The sequence below is a fragment of the Bos grunniens genome, chromosome 20, assembly GCF_055505025.1.
Source record: "Bos grunniens cultivar Pamir isolate PY7600 chromosome 20, Bosgru_T2T1.0, whole genome shotgun sequence".
NCBI lineage: Eukaryota > Metazoa > Chordata > Mammalia > Artiodactyla > Bovidae > Bos > Bos grunniens.
In genome coordinates, this window is record NC_141184.1 from 52,163,159 (window position 1) to 52,183,296 (window position 20,138).

At 39.2% G+C, this 20,138-nt stretch overlaps 1 protein-coding gene across 13 annotated transcripts in view; it reads right to left on the bottom strand.

Moving 5' to 3' along the window:
- Window positions 1-20,138, bottom strand: part of PDE4D (phosphodiesterase 4D) — a 1,650,639-nt gene that overhangs the window by 599,415 nt on the left and 1,031,086 nt on the right. The window lies entirely within an intron of this gene.

Genomic DNA, 20,138 nt, shown 5'->3' on the forward strand with positions numbered 1-20,138 from the left:
TAGAAAATAATATTCATGAGTCCATACTGACGTACACAGATGACTAGATAAACGATTAAATAAATGGAGGAGAAGAGATACTCCTGTGGAGAAGAATTCCAAATACTTCATGGAGATACTGTATCTACAAGGGCGTTGAGCATAATTCCTTCCTCCATAAGCGTGAGCTGTACACAGAGGCTTCCTTTCAAAGATAACAGTATGCAAATAAGGTAAAAAAAAAAAGTACACAGTAAAAAAATAAAAAATAAAAACACGACATATATTTACAGTGAAAAAATGCAACAAAACCACCTCAGCCGGGCGATCAAGGTTAATATGAATAACAATAAGTCATGCTGATAGCATAATGAAAATGGCGCTTTACCCTCTGTGGTGCTCTTCCTCAAAACAGGAGAAAAACATCAGAAAATCCCAGTGGAGGAAAATTCAACAAAATACCTGGCCAATACTCTTTCAAACTGTCCCGTTCATCAAAACAAGGAAAATCTGAGAAACTGTCTCAGCCAAGAGGAATCTAACAAAATATCACAACTAAATGTAATGCGCTATTCTGAATGAGGCCCTAGAATAGAGTATTGGAGTGGGGTGCCACTGCTTTCTCCCTTAGTAAAGCTAAGGAAATATAAATAAAGCATGGGCTTTAGCTAACAGTACTCTTTTAGTACTGGTCCATTAATTATAACAAGAATATCATACTCATATATGATGTTAATAATAGAGGAAGGTGGGGGACAACAGAGGGAAGTATCCAGTATATATACACTATCTTTGCAAATTTTCCGTAAGTCCAAAACTGTTTCAAAATAAAATGTTGACTTTAAAGAAACCCTACAAGTCTATAAATTTAATTTTAATTGGTAAGATTAAATAGTAAATCCTATTCTTACTGACATAATCAAATAGTTAATTATGTTAAACAAAAAGACATAGCATCTTTCATTTATTAAGCTCTATGACTAACTTCTTTCTTTATACTTCTTTAGAAAATATTAGATCACATTATACACCATCAATTAAAGCCAGGTTAGATTGTTAGGGAATTCCTAAACTCATTTAAAGAAAAGTTTACTATAATTTACTAAAACGGGGATGTGTATTCTCTATATGGATGTATCTTTCAAAAAGATAAAGAAAAGAGTCAAGAATGGTTTGGTGCTCTAAGATATACCAAAAACAAACAAACAAACAAGCCAAACTAGGGAAGAAAGACAACTTTTTAACCAACCAGAAAAAAGATGAATTTCAGCAAACTGATAAGATGTTATCATTTGCTTACAATTTTTGATCCTAGCAGACAATGTTCATTTGTCCATCCCTACTTCCCCATCTGGGCTTCCCTGGTGGCTCAGACAATAAAGGATCTGCCAGCAATGAAGGAAACCTGAGTTGAAGTCCTGGGTGGGGAAAATCCCCTGGAAAAGGGAATGGCTACCCACTCCAGTATTTTTGCCTGGAGAATCCCATGGACAAAGGAGCCTGGCGGGCTACAGTCCATGGGGTCGCAAAGAGTCAGACATGAATGAGCGACTAACACTTCCCCATCTGGACCAGACCATATCACATGAAATGGTTCTTCTGACTATGAGAACATCCATATGCATTCTGGGGTTGAATCTCTCTTACTAGCTACATTTCTGGAGAAGGAAACGGCAACCCACTCCAATGTTCTTGCCTGGAGAATCCCAGGGATGGGGGAGCCTGGTGGGCTGCCGTCTATGGGGTCGCACAGAGTCGGACACGACTGAAGCGACTTAGCAGCAGCAGCAGCAGCTACATTTCAGGTTTGCAGGTACAAAGAAGTAGTATCATCTAAGCACCTGTCCTTCAATTATGACTGCATCATTTTCTTTCTTCTCTTAAACAACTGCAGTTCTTCAATTGCTTTATATATGACGAGGTACAAGTTTGCTTCCATTCTTGCCACTCTCCTCTGAGTCCTCTCCTGGATGTCTGCAGCCCAGAAGTGAGCACATCACTCCAGCTGAGGTCTGAATGACGCAGAGTGGAGTGCACTCATTACCTCTTTATTCTGGGTCATTCTAGTTCTATTAATGTAACCCACATTGTTATGTGAAATCTTCAAAATAGGTTTTGTATTTTGCCTTCAAAACAGGATGGTGGATACAAATACTACATTATCTGTGATTACTGTGAATGAGGTTAGCACATTATTATTTGTCCATGAATATCACACTTGGCCCCCTAGAGGCTCTGAGTATTCATGTATCACAGCCCTACTGTGATGGCACAGCCAGAGGTTCTCTCAGATGGCACACCTTCCATCCTTTCCTTATTCTGAAATAAAAAAGCCAAAAACAAAACCATAAAAACACACACACACACACACACACCTCCTTTGTTTGTTCTTGCTACACAGACATAAAGCCAAGACTGAACATAAAAGAGTCCTCTTTAATCTCCATATTTAATATCTTGGTATTTTCTGGTATCTTATTTTTTTTGTTTTCTGGTATCTTAAAGTAAATGTATCTCCATGAGAAATATCACTGCCTGGCTAATAAATACTGATGTCATACAGAATTAATCAATGAATACTTCAAGAGCACTTTAAAATTCAGGTGCCAAAGGATATATTTTTCTCATTTCATAGAAAATATATAAAATTCTATATAAAATTTCATTTTTAAATTGTGAAAACTGTGTTGGATTAAAAGGACTATAAAGGTGATAGATTTCCTTGAAATGCACTTAAAACTCCTGTCATTGGTCGATCTGATTCAGCTCTATCAATTCTAGTGACCAAGAGACAGATATTTTAAACATCAATGCTTTCAGGAATACACAACACTGATAAACATGCCAAAAAATGACAAATCTCCAAAAGGAAACAAAAAGAAAAGTAACTAATGCCAGCCAAATTCCTATCTGAAAGAAGCTACTTAGTGATATTATTGGTATCTTTAATCAAGCAAGATGAATAACATTAGTCTTAAGGAATTTATTTATAGTGGACTTAGATTAAATAATACAATTAATGGCTGTAGGATTTGTAGATCAGAATCAGAGGAGAGGAAAAACATATTAATCAAGTAGACATGTTAACAAAATAATAGATTAGTCAAGACTACATTTGAATAAATTAGCAAAGGAAAAAGCTGTAGAAATACCTAATTTTTAGTTCCTTACAAGACAAATGATGCTGTTTGTTTTTTTTTTTTAACAAACTAATTTACCCAAATGTCCAAGAAACAGGTACACATGTGCACTCTTCTTATGCACTAAAGCATATATGAAACAACAATTTGCTTCTCCCTGAAGTATTTTGAGATTTTCTTTTTAAGGTAACATAGGAATGAAGGGGATTTTTTTTCCCGCGCTAGACATAAAGGCTCCTATATACATCATTTTGTTAATGCACAAAATACAGTGTGAAAGGCACCAGGGACCTCAGTTTAAGAACAATAGACATAAGACTGATGTACTAGCTGCTTCCTGAACACTGTACTCAGCAGTTTCGGAGCACTTAGCAGTGATGAATAGGCGTGAAGAATCAGGTCCTGAAAAGCCATTTCCCTGGAAATAAAACCTTTTTATTTTCTTTTATCTTTCGCCTGTCTTGATTGAAGCTCTGAAGACACTAAGGATACAGAAGGAGTGAGGAAATCATGCAACTCAGATTACCCAAAGGAGATGCCTGTGATGAGGCTGAATAAAAATAGATTCTGAGCAGAGGAAGGGGGGAAATGACCATAATCTTCAAAATGCTTTTGATGTGTTATTGCTTTCAAAGGAGTAGATTTTTCTTAAGGTAAAGATGCTTGATACAAATGGACTCACCTGTCAATCAAAGATCTTTTACTCATGGCTAATTCAGACACTATTCTAGTGTTAGAATCAAAATCTTAGTTTCAATATTTAATAGCCAATTCACCTAGGTGGGAAAAAATGAAGAAATGATAAAAAGTGGAAAAATCTATGGAGCTTTTATATCTTATATTCTAGAATTCTGTTCTTTTTGGGTTTATGCAGTAATCTAACCACTAAAGAAACCTGTACTGGGGGGAAATAAATGGGCAGTCATATCACATGTTCTTGAAAAACAACTTTTTGGACATGATCTCATAAATGTAAAACATTTCATAATTTCCAGAAGCCTTGGCTTTTGTCTACATCTTCTTTCCAAGATGCTTGTTATTTCATAAGCATTTTCAAGGTTCTCATTTTCCTAATCATATGGATTTGCACTTGAAACGTTTCAAGCACAGGAAGGCAATCTTGTGAATCGACATGAATTGACAGATCCAATTGGGAGCAACCTCACTCAGAAGTTTGACTTAAACATCTGCTCTTACACAACAATAGTCATGTACACACTCAAGAACATGTGCTTCTGAGATGCAGATCTCCTGAAGAATCACACAACCCTACATCACCCTACACTACTGCTGCCATTACAAATGGAGCAGGACTCAGGATTCTAAACCTGGTGCTCTGATGGCCTATGAGAGGCCTCCAAGTGTGGGAAAATACCGTATTCCAAGACAGTAATTTGGAAAGACATAGATTTTTTCATAAAGAACATATTTTTTTCAGATTATCCTTTTATGAACACTTCAATATTTTCAATAGTATATAATGAACTTTTAATAAAATCTGGTATACAACTCTCTTTGGATTATTAAGTAACAGGGATATGAACTCAGGTCTCCTGCATTGCAGGCAGATTCTTTACCATCTGACCCACAGGGGAAGTCAAAGTAATAATAGTATTTATGATTGCCAAAGAGCTTCCAAATATACTTCAATCCTCACAGAAACTTGTGGGGGAAAAAAAGGGACAAGAGGGACCTAAGATACACCGGACATCCTAAGTGTATCAGGGTGCTCTGATTTTTATATATCTCATTCCTCTGTATCCAGACACTTAGGACAAATTTCCTTTGGATCTTAGCATCAGAAATAGATGTGCTTCCTCGGAACCACTGAGTTTATATCTAATGGACACTGGGATTTGTACATAAGTTTCCTGATTTACACCAGCTCCTAGGAAGCTTTGTTAAAAATTTTATATTCTCTCTGAATATATCTCTTTGGACATCATGGTCCGTTAAACTCCTAGAAGCTGGAAGGCTCTCTTTCTCCCTGGAGATCTGACAAAAGTGAGCTGTTCCCAAACCAACCCTTTGATGTGTGATCATTTCTTGGGGTGGGGCTTATTGACCTCTCTTGTGAATATACAACTCCTTACTCCTTTTGATTTGCATACCATCAACACTACCAGAATTACTAACTTCAAGCCCTCCTGAGGTTTGAAATCAGACATACAGACATTGGTGGTCTTTTTTTTTTTTCCCTTTCTGTCAGTGGGGAGGGGTCTGTGTACAGACTGAGTCCACAAAGTTTGCAGCCTTTGCCAGGATTCTCTTCCTCTCCTCGTCTAATCTCTCTTCCTCTTCTCCCCCATCCTAGTTAATTTCCCCTTGGAGCACCTGAGCACCCATGGACAGTCAAATCTTCAGTGACTCTTTTCTTTACTCTAAGGTCATCTTTAAAGTATTTCTCCCAGAAAAGGCATTTCTCTTTCCCAAGAAGATTTCGGTGCCATTTGTGAAGGTAAGATAATTTCCCTCACCTCATTACACGAACATGTGAGTATCAATATATACTTCATTTCCCTTTGGCCTGCCCTCGCCATTCTCCCCTGTATGTTATACACCTTTGCTGCGTTGCTGCCACGTTAAATGCTTCCTAGAATACGGCAAAGTTTAAACCAACAAATAAATAAGATATTGGTACTACTGCATTTTCCCTTTTTGAATGAGAAAAATGATACTCAGAAAAGTCAGATCATTTGCTCAGAATCAGCCAGTCATTAACAGAGTTGAATCTGAACTCAGTGTAATATGGCTTTAAAGAATAGGTCCCTTTTAAGAGATCATGTACCATATCCTTCAAATACTTAAGTTAAAATGCACATGCCATCTCCTCTTCCCATCCATCCCTTCCTCACTATCCAATTCTGATGGTCCGTGTTACTGGGATGATAAGATGAGGGCTGAATGGCTTTTGCACAAATTCTTGCAGGAATTTCTAATATATGTTACAATTATTTTCCCCAAAGACACCTTTTCTAACCCTCATCATTTCCACCAGAGAACTACAGCACTAAAACTTAAAAAGCTAAAGTTGAAGTTAATTTTTCAGTCTATGCACTGATCAAAAAATCATAAATATATAAAATAGTCCTTGATGTTCTTTCATGATAAAGCAGAACTTCATTCTACTATGCAAAGGACTTTCAAGTTTTCAATACATCTTAACTAATAAATATGATTGATACTTTAAATAAAATATGAAAAAACAGCATATTTATTGCAAAGATTCAACTGAGAAATTGTTTTTCATATAAAATTCTAAAATTTTCAACATTTCAAATATCAATCTTTGTCTCAAGATGTCACTAAACTTTTTTTTAAAACTAAAAATCAAAGTGATTGCAAAATGAAAACTAAAGAAGCATAATGAGAAAAGTCTAAGATATTTATTACTGCAGAATCAAAAGAATCTGTCAGATTCTACAGATTGAAGACCAACTTCTTGAGAAGCACTGTGATAAGCATTTTACATAAAATATCTCACTTAATCTTTAACCAATATGATATAAGGTCATTAGCTACAGATGATAGGAAAAAGAGATGTAAGTAAATTAAACAGTTTCCCATGATCACATGGGCTTCCCTGGAAGCTCAGTGGTACAGAGCTTCCTGTACCACTGCAGGAGATGCAGGTTCGATCCCTAGGTCAGGAAATTCCTTGGAGGAGGAAATGGCAACCACTCCAGTATTCTTGCCTGGGAATTGCATGGACAGAGGAACGTGGTGGGCTACAGTCCATAACGTCACAAGGGAGTCAGACACACCTTAGCAACTAAACAACAACAACCAAGGTCATATACAGCTCATGACTAAAACCACAAGGATGTAATCATGGTTGTCGTAACTCCGAATTCCAGGCACTACTGCTTCTCGGTATTTGATAGTACTTGCTACATATGATGTGCTCAAGTTTGTGCAATAGGCAAGAGGTATTTAAGACCTGGATGTTTTGCTTAGCCTTGAAACCTGCATTGATTATAGAACAAACACCAGAATGTGTAGTCTTTTTGTGTTAATGGGACTTCAGAGAAGTGAGCTGAGTTTAAAGGTTTCAAGGAAGAAAGGAAATGTTGGAGGCTGGGGGGAACTTGAAGAATGAGTAGGGCTGAGTTAGAGTAGAGGGCAGAGCATCCCATGTAAGGAAATCAAATGGATATGTCTGGGTACAGTGAGAAGACAGATACAATTAAAGAAGAGGGAATTATGAAATTGAAATCATGAGAATTAAAGACAGAGTGAGACACAATTACAAACAGCTTTGAAGGTCAAGTAGAAGAAATCCATGTACTCAATCACTCCCTCATTCTACAAAGATTTATGGATGCCTAGTACTTGGCCAGGCAAAATAAAACAGAATCCTAAGAAAGCCCTAGAGAATTCTGTTCATAGTTCTGTAGCAATTGCTGTCAGAGCTATGTCCACATCCCCTCAGCAGTAACATGCTGATGGAACCCTAGTATAAGCATGTGTAATGTGTAAATGCTCTACCTAAGGCTTTGCCTGCATGCAGGTCAGAGTGGAATACCAGGAATTTATTCCTAGGAGCAGCCATCAACCAGTGAAGATGGGAGTCAGAGGATAAATCCTGCAGTGTCCTCATCTCTTGAACAGGATACCTCTGAAGCAAGTTCTATATCATCTCCTAGAGGTCCCCAGCAGGACTTGGGCACAGGCGCCTATTTCAGTTACCTGATCATTAGTGCACCCTGTGTGCCCTTTCTCCCCTTTCCTGTCTTACTTTTCCACCACCTCCATACGCCCCTCTCCCCAGTGTTTCCTGGAGTAAACTACTATTACTCAAGTCCTTCTCTTGGGGTCTGTTTCTGAGGGAGCTCAACTCGACAGGATGCACAACAGCTCCAGTAACAACTAAACCAGGTAGAGCATTCACGCACCAGGCCTGTTAAATGCCCTTTACATATGTTACAACGTTCCATTCTCACAACAGCCTATCAAGTAAAAACTATTATAAACTCCACTTTACAGATGAGGAAACCGAGGCACATGTAGGTTAAACAACTTGTCAGGGTCACACAGCTAGAAAGTTTGGGTTCATGACTTTATATATTTGCCAAAAGCAGAGGCAACTTATGAATCTAAAAGTAATCCATAGGAAATAGGTCTGATAAAATATATTTCCTGATTAAAAAAAAAAACTAAACAATTGCACATGGAGAGTTAAGTACATATTCAAGTAAGATATTCAAAGATGACAATTACTTTCTAAATTTTGCGTGCCCAGCACTCATGCTCAGGCTCAGTTGCTCACTTATGTCTGACTCTGTGACCCCATGGACCATAGCCCACAAGGCTCCTCAGTCCATGGGATTTCCTAGACAAGAGCAAGAGTACTGGAGTGGGGTGCCATTGCCTTCTCCGACTGGAGTGGGTAGCCATTCCCATCTCTAGTGGATCTTCCCAACCCAGGGATCAAACCTGGGTCTGCTGCATTGCAGGCTGATTCTTTACCATCTGAGCCACCAGAGTATACTTAATAAATGCCTAATAATTTGAGAAGAAAAATATTAAAGATGGATGTATTTAAGGGTATACATACCCTTAAAAGTGAAAGAGAAGTCGCTCAGTTGTGTCCAGCTCTTTGTGACCCCATGGACTGTAGACTACGAGGTTCCTCCATCCATGGGATTCTCCAGGCAAGAATACTGGACTGGGTTGCTGTTTCCTTCTCCAACATGCCCTTAAAGATGGCTGTATTTCTGAGCCTTGGTGGCTCAGACAGTCAAGAATCTGCTTGTAGGAGACCTGGATTTGACCCCCAGGTTGGGGGGATCCCCTGGAAGAATGCATGGCAACCCACTCCAGTATTCTTGCCTGGAAAATCCCCATGGACAGAAGAGCCTGGCGGGCTACAGTCCATGGGGTCACCAAGAGTTGAACACAACTGAGCAACTAAGCACAAGCAAGGATATACATAAGGATATGTAGGCCAGAATAGGAAGGAAGGTAACATTAATACTAACACAAGCTGATCTGCATGCTTTAGACTAGAAAGGCAGAACCCAGTTGAGCAGGGCCTTCTCAGTATGGTGTACAATGTATGTGCTCAATTGCTCAACTGTGTCCAACTCTTTGTGATCCTGTGCTCCTCTGTCCATAGAATTTTCCAAGCAAGAATACTGGAGTGGGTTGCCATTTCCTACTCCAGGGGATCTTCCAGACCCAGGAATCAAACCTGCATGTCTTGCGCCTCCTGCATTGCAGGCAGATTCTTTACCACTGTGTCACCTGGCAAGCCTTTATGGTATACAATACAGAGTCAATACATTTTCCAGGCAAAAGAAGAGGCATGGAGGAGAGGACTATTTTGGAGCCTAGCTTGAGAGTGTAAGATGTATGAAAAGAGGAGAGAAGACCCATACATGGAGGCTTGGTTATGTCTGAGAACTGTGTCATGTACTGCAAAAAAATAATTAAAATGTAATATAAATATTATTAGTGAAGAAGTGGACATATAAATTAACATATGGACCAGCTACAGATTAATTTACACAGTACTGTCTTCCCAGAAAGAGAAAACATAGACATCTTCAAGGAAAGAAAGATTCCTGTCCATAAATTGAATAAACTGGTTACTGGTTTTAAAGAAATAATGAGTACCTTAGATAAGGAGTTGATTTGGAAGAACGGCATTTGGATTGTGTAGATAAACACGGTTCAGCAGGATGGCTGCCTCTGTAGACGTGGTTAAACTCTCTTGAGTATCAGAAACCAAGGTGCGTGGGAAGTATTTATGTTCAAGATGACAATTTTTATGGAAATTTCTAGAAGTTTTCTAAGGGTAGGTGATTTTTATTGAGGTTAGAGAGACGAGGAGAAATGCATTATTCCCCATAATTCAAACTCAGCCCAAGATGTTTTTCTAGCACAAGCTGAAGGGTTTCAAATATATGATACACAGGAAGCAGGCAGCCAGTCCTCCAAACAACCGAGAACGGAGAAGACCTAGGTTAAAAGAGGCCTGCCGCGAAACAAGCAGGTTTCCTTAGGCAACCTGGTTAGCCTTTCACAGCCTACTCTCCTGATCTGCACAGTAAAGCCAGAATTCACTGGTTCTTTATTGGGTGGCAAGTGCTCTCATTTAATCTTCAGGTCACCCAAAGAAGTGAGCACCATTTATTAAACCCACTTCACAAGGAGGAAAACTGAAACACAGAAAGAGGTTAGATAATTTACCCAAGGTTACACACCTTGGGAAGTAGGTAACATACCCTTGTCATGGATTTGGGGGAGGATTAAATGAGACACTGTATATAAAAAGTTTAATCTATACCTGGCATTAACATCTCAAATATTTATTATGTATTATATTTATTATTTTAATAGCATAAGTTCCCTTGCTTCATCTCAACACATGGCACAGTAACATCATTTAAACAAAGCAGGTTACTTAATCAAATAACTCCCAACTATATAATTTTTTGTTCATCCTTTTCTTTGCATACATTCATTAGTTGAGGAAAACTTTATAGAGTACCATCTGCCTGCAATGCAGGAGACCCCAGTTTGGTTCCTGGGTCGGGAAGATCTGCTGGAGAAAGGATAGGTTACCCGCTCCAGTATTCTTGGGCTTCCCTTGCAGCTCAGCTAGTAAAGAATCCGCCTGCAACATGGGAGACCTGGGTTTGATCCCTGGGTTGGGAAGATCCCCTGGAGAAGTGAAAGGCTACCCACTCCAGTATCCTGTCCTGGAGAATTCCATGGACTATATAGTTCATGGGGTCGAAAAGAGTCAGACACGACTGAGCAACTTTCACTTTCACCTGTGGGTGGTAGTACTGTGCCAGAGCTCAGGATAGAAAGAACAGATGGCTACTATCATGAAGAGAAGGGGACGTGATCTGTTACCATGAAGTCTCACAGGTTAGCTTGGTCACAGAAAGGTCCTGGAAGCAAGATTTGCAGGAAGGCCTGGCCAAATGTTATCCGTCTTTAAAATGGTGACATCCTGATCCACCAGAACATTTTACTTTCTCAAAACTAAACTTGCCTGGATTACTTTCTAGAAAATGTGATTTTTTTCCAATTGTTTTTTTTTTTTTTTTTTCTTTTAGAACTCAATTCCCAAGACTCCGATGCCATACTTCATGATGTATAAGAGGTCTCTTCTACTACTCTTGGTGACCCTGGGGTCTTACCAGTTTGCCTGCTATCAACTTGCCAGTTTCTTCTCTAAAGCATCAACAGCTGCTCCATCACATTGCCAATCTGTTTTAAATGCACTAAGTAAGCACTCATACACAAAGAAACTCAAAACTACGTATCTGATACTGAGAACTTCACTCCATGTTATTTCTTAGACTAGACGGACGCTGGATGAACAAGGATAAGCTTGAGAACATCGACCAAGAGAAGAGTTGGAAATATAATGGACACAAAAATGGTACATAAGACATATTTTCTCAATTACTGGTGATCTGGACTTCCCCCGTTGCCCAGTAGGTAAGAGCCTGTGCTTTCACTACAGAGGCCATGTTTTCCATCCCTGGGTGAGCAAGTTCCTCATGTTGCACAGAGTGGCTAATTACTGGTGATATCAGCACTAATAAACATAAAGTTGCCATCTTACCCATGAACAAGGCTGCTATTTAAAAGTTTCATATAGAAGGAATTAAGCCAAATACCTAAGGCTGAGAGACTAAGGATTTTCTGCAGGAGGGGCTTTTTTTTTTTTTTTTTGAGAAAAACATCAGACTTCAGCCCTAGAGTAGCTTATGGATCAATGCATATTTCACAGTATTCCAATTAACTGAAGGACAGTTATACAAGCCAGAAATGAGTAAACTGATCAGGCAATTTTTAGAACAGTAGGTATTTTTTATGTGTATTCAGTTCAATGCCCTCACCTTCAGATTTAAGAAAAACATGAACTAAAAGGGAGGGCATAATGAAGTTTCCTTATAAGTGACTAGGACTGCTCAGGACCTTATTTAGAGCTTTGGAGCTGAAGCAAAATACCCACAAAAAAGCCCTATACAAAATATTTGTGAGCACTGGAAACCAAGGATATTAAAGAAGAAATTCTGCTAAACTGGGAGAAAGTTCTAGTAATGAGAAGAGATAAAAGGAATTCATAACATCTCCCAAACGCATCGTACATGATAGGGTTTATAATTATGATCTAAATATATTATAAGATTACTTAAAATGTTCCCTCAATTTACATCTTATATTTGTCATTCCCCCCCTCCCCATACCTCATGGAAACATAAAAGAGAATTTAAACTTATAAATATTTAAAGTAGGCTATACTGGTTCTGGCTAAAGTCATATGATGTTTTGTTGCTTTCAGTAAGCTTCTCAGAGACTGGTGACACTTTCAAGTCAACTTCAGAAGGATTTTGAAGAAATCTTTGTAAAAGCAGGCTGCATCTGTATGGATGTGTGACATTACAACATAAACCACAGACAGGTAGGCTCCTAGTAAAAAGTGAGCAAAGTTGAATCATTTTGCCTTTTCTTCCCACTGTGATTCTTATTCATTTGAAGATAAAATTCAAGGTGCAAATCTTAGAACTTCTGTTTGTCACCCCACAGTTATTTCCAGGTAGCTCAGAAAATCTCACAGTCCTAAATCAGGTCATGAAACTGGAACTACAGTCTAGTTAACATGTTCATAATACAGCTTCCACCACTACCAAGGCAAAGACAACAATGATAAAGTCAGTTCCGCAGTCTTTGGAATTCCCAAAACACAGTCAACAGGAGAAATGCTAATTACAAAACAGTTTCTAATTTAGTAATTAAGGATTGCTTCATTTCTGTCACACAGCTGTCCCTTTTCTTAACATAATACTTTATGTGAGTAATTTTCAAAGCAGAGTAAAACATCCTTCATCGACTCCACATATTCATTTAGCATCATCAACTCTTTCCAATTCACCGGACACTCTGATACTTCCACCTTCAGAAGCCTTTCCAATTCCCACAGAAACTGTCCAGTAACTTGACTCAGCTCTTTCACCTCCCTTTTCACGGCCCTCCTCTGAGATCTTATTCTGATCTTGAACTCTGCCTCCCAAAGAAAACAGAAGGCATGAGACCAAACCGCCTTGTGTTCCCCTTCTAACTTCCTAATCTCTACAAGATTGGCTCCATCCTCCTTCACCCCCCTCCTTACTTGGGGGAAGCAATGTCCTTCATGCAGTCTTCAAATCCTATCTCTAGCTACTTCCTTTGGGGTACACTCCCTGATGCTTAAAATTATTTGGTGTTCTTCACTAACTGCTGGGTTTCCTCCCTTCCCTTCTCTCTCCCCATTTTTGTGTCTTTCTTGTCCAAAATTTTGAAAGTAGTCTGCACTAGTTTTCTGCGCTTTTATAACCCCCTGAACTAGAACACTCCCCAACTTAAACTACTCTCCAATGTGTTGCCAATAACTACTAACTCTTGAAGCCATCAGACATACTTTGAGTCCCTCATTTCTAGACTTTTCAAAAGTATTTAGACCAGCCAGTTAAGGTGTTTCTTCCTTTAAACTCCCATAATATTCTGTACATTCCTGTATTAACGTGCTCCCCACCATTCTGCAATCATTTGTTTCTGCGGATGTTCTCCTCACTCGTCTGTGAGTATCTTCAGGGCAGAACTGTTATCATATTTATCTGGGCATCCCCTGTGTGCAAATAGATCAGCATGTTCTAATCCACGTGTTCTAATCCAATTCACTAAGAATGGCATTTCAACAGCTATATTGTGATTAAAATGTTTCTTTGGCTGTTTTGCACTAGCTCTGATTGTAGAAAATGTTAATATTTTTTACCTGTGCAAAAAAATTTTTTTCCTAAAGACCTGTAATTAGAATATGTCAAAGAAAGTAATAATGATGGAAGCAAAACCCAAAGCTTGTATGATTTTTATTGGCAGCAAAGTACTCTCATCTGATTGGCACATCTGCTTTTGAGGTAGTGGTGTAACTCAGGTCAAAGGAGGGCCAGAGCTGTGCCATGGGCAAAGGAAAGGCTGCCTGTGGCTTTGCACAGAAGCTCTATCCATTCACCAAGTTCCACAGTCTGCAGTTCTAATTCACCTGCCTAATATGTGATATGTGGGGCACCTCTCCTAATACACCTGCCCAGAGAAGCACCTTTCCCTAACTCACAGAAAAAAAATCCCATAGGACAAGAGTGGCCCTGGGAACAAGGGTCACTTCAAATTCCTTGTAAAATTTTGAGAAAACACAAAAAGATCTGCTGACATGGCTGAAGTACAGGTCATAGTCTGAACATGAATAGGAAGGGTTTCTCAGAGAAAGGTCTTTGATATTCACTGGGCACTCAGTGTACTTCCCCAGCTTGCTAACTAACAGGGAATCTGCTTATTTTCTCTGGTGATATCGCTAAGCTATTTTCCAAAAGGTCCACAGACAGGCGTCTGCCACAGAACAATATGGTCAATCAAAAGACACTGGGTTTTCAAATGAGGCCGAAACTGTTTTTCAGTGGGTCAGCTTCCCTAAGCAATAGACATGTGACTTGGAGCAAGTTCTTTCCCCTCTGTGGGCCTTACTTTCCTCATCTGCCAACAGGGGTTCAAATAAGACCCACCTCTGAAAGTTACCGTTGCCATTAACGGATGTAATTTATGTGAAAACATGTGGCCTGGGTTCAAACAGTGCTGATCTCATCCATGAAATGTTTAGTGGTTATATTTGTTATGTATAGCTAACAAATTCACCCAAGAGACTTTAGCGTGTCATTGTTTAACAGTCTAATAAATTATTTTTACCAATGTGCTATGAAAGTTCCTTTAATGGCCTACTCTTCAAAATGAAGCTGGTAAATAGCCACTGAATTGTTTTCAACAGGTGGTGAAGAGCTCTGAGAGCTTTCACAAGGTCACACAAAGCGGCAACACCAGCGTTAGAAACCTGGAAAGGTTTGGTTTTTTACTATCTTTCCCCAGCCAATAATCTACCATATAGAATCTGGATGATCCATCTTTGAAACCAAACATTTATCCTCAAATTTTACACAGTATAGTTTCCAGGTGAAATATATATCCTTGGGAATGTTTATAGGCTGGTACTTCTGTAACAACTAGAAACACCATTCTAGTTGAGCGCACGTGCCTGAGTACACGCTCAGTTGCTTCAGCTGTGCCCAACTCTTTGTGACCCTATGGACTATATCCCACCAGGCTCCTCTGTCCATGGAATTCTCAAGGCAAGAATACCGGAGTGTGTTGCTGTGCCCTCCTTCGGGGGATCTTTCTGACCCAGGGATCTAACCTGCTTCTCTTGAGTCTCCTGAAGTGGCAGGTGGGTTCTTTACCACTAGTGCCTTCTGGGAAGCCCATCTAACAGTCCACTGAGTGGTAAATAGTTATAGAAATTAACTTTGGCCTGGTGATATTTTGGAGCTATTGTAAAAAAAAAAAGGCAGAATGACTCTATAGTTAGGGTATCTATGAGCACAAATATCTGTGGAGTGTGATTGAAGGAGGAGAGGAAGAGAGGAAGTGTGACTATTGTTCAAAAAAGAAAGAAAGAAAGAAACTGCTAGCCTGAGGCAAGTGGGAAACTGGTTGTTAAGTTCCCTCCTTGGGATCTCCCTCTTGGAATTCTAAACTGTTTTCCTTTTTCCCTTCCTTGCTGTTTTTCTTGGAACCTGAATACGGTAGCATTAGTGGGAGTAACTCAGTAACAGTCAGCTAAAGTGAGTGCAGAAACAAAGGAGTGGAAAGTGAACAATTTAATAGAAACAAAACATCCCAAATCCATAGCTAAGCATTTTCACGTGATGGAGAACACTTTCTCCCTTTTTTCTTATGTAGGCATTGTCTGACTGCTCCCTGTCTTGGGCCACCCACTCAGCCCAGTGAGGAGGTAACCTGTCAGCGTGTAAAGTACACAAATTATGTTGCTGCTGCTGCTGCTGCTAAGTCACTTCAGTCGCGTCCCCACAGACAGCAACCCACCAGGCTCCCCCATCCCTGGGATTCTCCAGGCAAGAACACTGGAGTGGGTTGCCATTTCCTCCTTCAATGCATGAAAGTGAAAAGTGAAAGTGAAGTCCCTCAGTCGTGTCAGACTCCTAGCGACCCCATGGACTGCAGCCCACCAAGCTCCTCCATCCATGGGATTTTCCACAGCGGAAAGTCTGTTGCAATTGAAAATTATGTTTCATTGTCCTAAGTTGTGGGCACACTGATACTGCTAATGGCAACTTTTCTCCTCTATCACACCATTGCTTAATCAAATTTTTACAAAATTTTCAAGAATGAACTTTCATTTGCATGTTTAAATTAGAAGGTATTACTAACAGAAATTAAGAAGACCATAAGCTAAAGGCACTAAAAGAGAGTAAAACAGAAAGCCAAGAGAAAAAATTAGATGTTTAATGGGATCAGTACTTCATCTAAAGGAAAATCTTTGCTATGTTGTATCTAAACATGAACTTATGCTTTAAACAATGGCTGACTTTACCACTGAGCCCCAGGGATTTGTGAACACGATGAGTTTGTATAATTACAAGCTAGAGCTAAACTTTACTGGTCACAAGTGCTCACAAACAAATTGTATGTGGATTCTGGAATTTCTGGGTAGTTCTGTCACTCAGAGGAAGAGATGCTACTAAAGCAAGGTCAGCCATGACCTGAAATCTCATTAGAAGACAAGCAGACACTGGCAGAATTTTACGTTGACTAAAATGAGCAGAGCTCTGTTATCTTGCAGACTTAATCCATTTTGTCCTTCAAAGCATACAGTCATCAAACACAATGTTTCTCCCACCCACTAAAACTCTCATAAGACAAGTGAGACTGTTACATGTGGTGAGTAAAACCTAAACTCTAGGAAACACAATTCTGGGTTGAGTTTCTATAGTTTTGACATATGAAGAGAAGAAAAACTTCAAAGATGTGATTTTAACAGTCTAGATAAGAAGGACCATACTTTCATTAAGAAGCAGGCCATCTTGCCTTTCTCTGATTATTTACACATTGAATTTACTGTTGAAATTTTATATATACACATATATATGCATATATACATAAATGCACACACTATTATGGATATATTGATTTATATCTTGCTTCATTCAGTAAATGAATTAAGTCAAAGAAAACAAAATAAAATGAGTTAGTATGTGAGGTGAACTCTTGCTTTACTAAGGAACAACCAAATTGTGACCCACTAGATTAAATCTTACTAGGAACCCAGAAAGGGCAAGTCCAATGAAAGGATGTGAGGGCCTAAAAAAGGAAAAATAAGCCTCAGGGTTGAGTCAAAGTGCTATAATCACCCCATGTTGCCTCTTGATCAAAGTGAGGTCTCAACATCATAAAAAGAGTTTGGTAAAAATACTTATATGTGTGGACTTTAAAAAATAAAATTCTAAACCTCAATTAGTCACCCACCATCCACAGTCACTGGTCCCAAATTTCCCAAGGCTTCCTCAAAGGAGCCCACAGAGCAGTACGGAACCACCTTCTCTGGCAGGGGCCCTTGGCTTCTACCTCCCTCTGTCTTCTGAGTCTTCTGAGTTCATCATAAGAAGGATGCCAAGGTATTTCAATAAAATGCCCTCCTAATTGTTATATATGTAAAATTCAATTGCATGCAAGATGGGCCTGGCATTTCTGGCATGAAATTCCAGAGCATTTATAAATCAGATTATGCAAATTTGTTATGTATTTTTAAATAAAGCAAAAAGCTACAAGCACATGCTAGGCACACCATGTTACGTCCCTCTTACTGGACCCCTGCATAATGGTTCTGTGCCTGGTGTTTCTCAAAAGTCCTCTTTGTTGCTACAAGATGAAATTTAAATTCCTAGAAAGCTGACTGACATTTCTCTTCTTTCAGCTATGCAAGAAGGCCCATTTCTGAATTGTTAGGCTACCACTATATTCTCACAACTAGCCAGAATAAAAAAATAAGGGCTAACTATATAGTACGTATTTACAGAGTGAGATGAACCCTTATCTTTGTTTGGTTTGGCACTAAAAAGGTTGAAAAGTGTAATGGAAAGAAGCCTTAGCAATAAAATCCTCCAGCAAGTTTTTCTAATGTAGATTTAAACAGGGAAAGCACATTCTTCTTACCACTCTTTTAGCTCTCAAAGGGTAGTGTTCTATTAAGACAAGTAGTAAGACCACTTATTAACTTTAACTTGTCACCAATAAACTAAGAATTTGTCATACTATTGCTCAACCATCAACATACCAGCCCTGGGGCAGGAGGATGAGAATCCGAGAAGGAACTCTACACTAGGCTTCTACTGGAACCATTACCTCTGATGAACTTTTGAAGACTCCTCTTAGACCTCCTTCATCTCAAATTTCCCTCCTTGCTCCTTCAAAAAGTAGAGGAGAAATAAGTGTGCATCTCTATACCCTGCCCATCCAAAGGGTTTAGAGCCTTCATAGAGATTAGATTGTGAAACCCAAGGCACACATCTCCTTTAAAATGTTTATTATTCCCAGGCATTGAGCTGTTGCCAACTTCTGATCTGCCCTCTTTGTGGGGGGAAAAAAAAAAAAGACCTGCGTAGGAGAATGAGGAAAAAGATTTGGAGATGCAAAGCAGAACAACTTGGCAAATCCTTTCTTCTTAGCAGGACCATTCATGAGCATAGAATTCAATCCAACAGGACTCTTACAGCAGGACAAAGAGAAAGAAGGTTTTCTGTCAAGAAACCTAGAATCCTAGAAACCTAGAAATCTCTTACCATGGTATTAAGAGGTGAGGTTATAAATAAGAAAGAAACAACAACTGGGGAAGTTGAGACCAAGCACACCATTAATTTGGTCACCTGGAAAAAGTCACCACCTTCTTCCTTTGAGTTCAATATCTTATTAATCCTTCTAAAGGGCCCAAGCAAAAATAGGTACACAGAACACTAACACTCCACAGTGGCTCTGTTTGGCCACGACATTAACAAATTGGCACGTCATGCAGTGAAATGTATGAAGGGTTACCTAGCTTCAGGCACAAAAGAAAACCACCAAGGCTCTCAACTTCTGCATTCAGTTTTCAAACATATATGTTACAGGTTTATAGGAGCATGAATAAGCACATTTGCATTCTTTCAAAACCTACAGGGTTGAATAGTTCGATTCTTTCCAGTCAAAAGCAGAGGTGAGGTAAATGCAGCAACAATAAAATAAAATAAAAGGTGGTTATAATGTGAGGCATTCAAAGAGTAAATTGCATCCTTCCTATTACAACATAAACAAACAGACCCAAACAGCAAAGCTTAGGCAGAACAAAAACTTGCTTTACAGCAAAGTACACTTTATAGAAATGAGAATGCTAATTTTATTTTCCCCTAAACGAATCTTAATAGGTACAAAATTAACCCGGAAGGAAGGCATAAGGAATTGTTGAAAAAATATCTGACAAATGCCTACTACGTGCCAGGGATTGTTTCCAGGACCCTTTCAATCTTAGGGTTTAAGACTACCTATCTGACTGTACTGGTAAGAATGACAAAGACCTCATTGCTGTGTCCGACCCTCACCATCAGGACAAGCAAGGGGAAAGCACCGAAGCTCCCGAGTCGGGAACTCTGATGATGCACTTGGAAGTGGGCCACTGAGGTTTGCAGGCATGTCACCCAGGCTCCTTCCCAGCACATTACGGCCTGGGACAGTGGCTCCGGATGGCAGAGAAGGAAGATACGCCACAGTGTCGATTCTGGATCCATCTGATACTGACAGAAAATGAGTCCTGCCCAGTGACAGAGGATGTCACTCACCCTTCTCTGTAACTGATTTTTAGCTAACAAGCTGAAACGTCTGTAATAAACCAGTAGGGGATTTTGGTGGAGTTTCAAAATATCAAGATGCTTTCATTTGAGACACTGTCATAAAAGTAATTAGAAAACCCTCAGAAACCTGTATTTTGATGAATATCACTTATTCTAAGGCCAGCCAGAAAATATACCCGAGAAATATACTTTCAAAATGAGATACATTGCAGTATGCAAACCAAACTATATTAGTAAGCCACAAAACCTGAAAATGTACCTTTACCATACATTCACAAAGTCTCTGCTA